Source organism: Penaeus chinensis, chromosome 13, assembly GCF_019202785.1.
Source record: "Penaeus chinensis breed Huanghai No. 1 chromosome 13, ASM1920278v2, whole genome shotgun sequence".
In the NCBI taxonomy this organism is placed as follows: Eukaryota; Metazoa; Arthropoda; class Malacostraca; order Decapoda; family Penaeidae; genus Penaeus; species Penaeus chinensis.
The window spans coordinates 18,565,046-18,569,183 of NC_061831.1; positions in this window are offsets into that span (position 1 = coordinate 18,565,046).

Below are 4,138 nucleotides of genomic sequence, written 5' to 3' on the forward strand. Positions count from 1 at the left end.
TATGTATGTGTATGTATGTGTATGTATGTGTATGTATGTGTATGTATGTGTATGTATGTGTATGTATGTGTATGTATGTGTATGTATGTGTATGTATGTGTATGTATGTGTATGTATGTGTATGTATGTGTATGTATGTGTATGTATGTGTATGTATGTGTATGTATGTGTATGTATGTGTATGTATGTGTATGTATGTGTATGTATGTGTATGTATGTGTATGTATGTGTATGTATGTGTATGTATGTGTATGTATGTGTATGTATGTGTATGTATGTGTATGTATGTGTATGTATGTGTATGTATGTGTATGTATGTGTATGTATGTGTATGTATGTGTATGTATGTGTATGTATGTGTATGTATGTGTATGTATGTGTATGTATGTGTATGTATGTGTATGTATGTGTATGTATGTGTATGTATGTGTATGTATGTGTATGTATGTGTATGTATGTGTATGTATGTGTATGTATGTGTATGTATGTGTATGTATGTGTATGTATGTGTATGTATGTGTATGTATGTGTATGTATGTGTATGTATGTGTATGTATGTGTATGTATGTGTATGTATGTGTATGTATGTGTATGTATGTGTATGTATGTGTATGTATGTGTATGTATGTGTATGTATGTGTATGTATGTGTATGTATGTGTATGTATGTGTATGTATGTGTATGTATGTGTATGTATGTGTATGTATGTGTATGTATGTGTATGTATGTGTATGTATGTGTATGTATGTGTATGTATGTGTATGTATGTGTATGTATGTGTATGTATGTGTATGTATGTGTATGTATGTGTATGTATGTGTATGTATGTGTATGTATGTGTATGTATGTGTATGTATGTGTATGTATTTGTTTAATTTTTCTCGTGATTAGAGAGTATATTGTTTCAAGTGCAACGAATTTAGCGCGTTCATGATTTTACTGTTTTCATGAACATCAAACATTATTCTTTCTCACTACCCATTTCCCGTCTTGACCTGACCTCCGAATGAAATATTTCAGTCACATCTGCTTGGGACAGCTGTGTGACCTGACACCACTTTCACTCTGGGTGATTGACACGTGGAATGAATGTGAGAACCGCTGGCATTTCCTGTATATTTTTTTCGAGACTTACATTATAGGATAACGCATAGCATCCGTTGCATGTTCATTGGTGACACGTTCTATCGGCGCTAGAGCGGAGCTTGTAACGCGAATTACTTACCTTTTTATATAGCGCCAAGGATCTTCCCCTTATCCTAGTGTCAGAATGCCTGATTACTTGGGGTTGCGTATATGCCTAAAGATCCGCGCTCAACTTTTTGAGCCGGTGTGACCCGCAGTTAGGTCAGTTAAATAAAGTAGGACTAAGTTTTAAGCTAGAATTGAGATTCTCTTATTAATCACATCCCGCTCACCCCCTTGACGTCGCTGCCATGTTTGGGGTAAAATCCCATCGGTTTGTGATTCATGATAAATACCCGTAGGGTATTGCATGAGCGCCAATCACAGACTGGCAGATAGAGTGGGTTATTAATATTTTCCCAGCTCATTTCGCTTCATGAAGTACGGCATTCTTTGGGTATAGACCCCCCCCCCCCCCCCCCGTCAATGAAGTCTGTATGCGCAGCTTGACATGTTGTTACCTCGGCAGAATTTTATTTCCCCGAGAAGATTCGCTCGCGAATTGTTTCACGGCACCATTCATTAGTGCGTCATTCTGTCACATATCATTAAATGTTAAATTCAATGTAGTATTTGAAATAGTTTTGTATTACTTCTATAGCTAGTTTATTGCATTTGTGTAAAATGAACGTTAATTTCCGTGTTTGGCACCCATGTCCGGTGTGTGTGAGGTCACTTTTACTCTCATTAACGGTCACTCGCACTCACACACACACACACACACACTCTCACGCACTCCCGCGAGTTTGTCAAATCGTGATGTATGACTTGTGACCTTCATTTCTTCTCTGCGTTACGACAATTGAATCAACTAATTCCTCGCGGATGCCTTTGTCATTTCCCTTATTTACCCTCCTGTCTATCAGAGACGGTTAGCAGTTCAAGCTAGGGCTATGCGGACGGCTGTTACCGTCTCTCTCTCCTATTTTTTCCTTAACTTGTGTAAATAAAACACAAAATGAAAAAAAAAGAAGACGAAAATAACGAAAATTTAACCATAAAAACTGCAAATCACATAAATAATCGGCTAGTGGCGCTTAACATCCCCTCTTCTCTGTTGTCTTTCTTTTCTCTTACTATCTTGGCCCTTATGTGTATAATCTTGTTCACGATATCTGTCATAGTACCGAAGGAGTCCCTGCTGCAGAAACAGTCACCTTCGGGCGCTGTGGAAAACGTCACCGGGAGATCGCCAGATACCGAGAAAGACTAGGATAATTACGCCCGTCGATCCAGTGAAGGACCAAGAACTCGCCAGAGCAGGTACCAGTCGACCCATAATGCTGTGAACTTGCCTGGACGTCGCAGATCCACTCAACCTTCCTGCCGGACGCCCGTGATCCTGACGAGGACAACGAGGACATCGGTACGAGCAAGAAGGACCTGGATGAGATCTGCAGAACGTGCATTGGGCGAGTAAGCCTCCGAGTTAGGCCTGGTCGAGGACTACGAGGACGAATCCGAAGTCAAGGAGGACCTGTACGAGACCTTCGAGGACGTGTGGATGTCGAGGACGGACGGATTTACCAGGGACCAAGATGAAGACGACGACAGGGACGAGCAGCCACGAAGATGCATCAGGGACAGCACACGCAAGAACGAAGTGTTTACAAGTCAAGAACCAGCCAGGTTGTGTCACCCTTGAGGCAAAAATCAGACGCCTCAAGGGCGAGGCGTGAGGTAGGTGGCAGAGCGGTGTGACAGGCCCGGGCAACTGGTTGACCTGACCTTACTCTGGAATGACAGGAAGCGCCTCGAGGGAAACACCCGGCGCCCTTGTAAAAACAGGGCGTGCCCCATGCACCCAACAGTACTTAAGGCTCCGGATAACCTAGGTCAGAGAGAGTCCTTTTCAGCGAGTCCCGCCGACTGCTTGTTGGGGCAGGCCCCAGCATTAAGCCTTACCAAAGACTTGTATCTGTGTGAATATCTGTGTTGCTTTCGCTTCTCAATAAAAGAGGTTAAGCCAACCGTCCCTTTCACTACTCCTGCTAAACCATATGTTTAAGGTGTTCATATAGAGCCTTTACACTGGGGTTAATGGATGACTCAGGGGAGGTGGGCCTTACCAGCCTACTCCCCCAGATAACTCACCGGCAATGTCTGAAATAAATGGATATGCTGGGTGGAGGGGTGCTGTCCCGTCCACCCAGCAAGTGAGGCAGGCTGTGGGTCTTGTTGGGAGGGCAAATGCAGGCTGGGAACAAGAGTAACTCATTCTGGCTGCACCCAAGCAGGTGCCGACCCAGTATGAGGCCTGTTAGACAAAGCCCAAGGGAACCCCACAGTTCCACTGCACCAGAGGAACAGAGCCATGGCCATGCACTTGCACTTATGTACCAATTCCAGCCCCTCAGCCAACCTGGGGTTAATGGGGAGGTGGGCCTTACCAGCCCTCCTCCATCAGATAACTCACAAGCCAAGTCTGAAATAAATGGATATGCTGGGGGGAGGGGTGCTGTCCCTCCCACCCAACAAGTGAGGCAGGCTGTGGGTCTCGTTGGGAGGGCAAATGCAGGATGGGAACAAGAGTAACTCATCCCGCCTGCTCCCTGGCAGGCGCCAACCCAGTATGAGGCCTGTGGGGCAAAGCCCAAGGGAACCCAACAGGTGGATATTGGACTCCACAGAGGTGGCAGAGGTGGTGTCCATCTGGAGTGACTGCCCGAGGCTTAACCTCAGGCACTTGGAACATCCGGTCATTGCAGCAGGACGAGCAGTTACCTCTGCTATCGAGGCAACTGTAGAGGTTGGGAGTTGAGGTAGCTGCCTTCTCAGAGGTGAGAAGACCTGGCAGCGGCAGGATCAGTATGGGTAGGTACACCTACTACTGGCCAGGCTGTGGCGATGGTCATCACCTCCAGGGAATAGCCATAGCCGTCTCCAATCTACTTCAACCCTCGGTAGTTGAGGTTTCACTGATTGATGAGCATATTATGCATACTTTAATGCA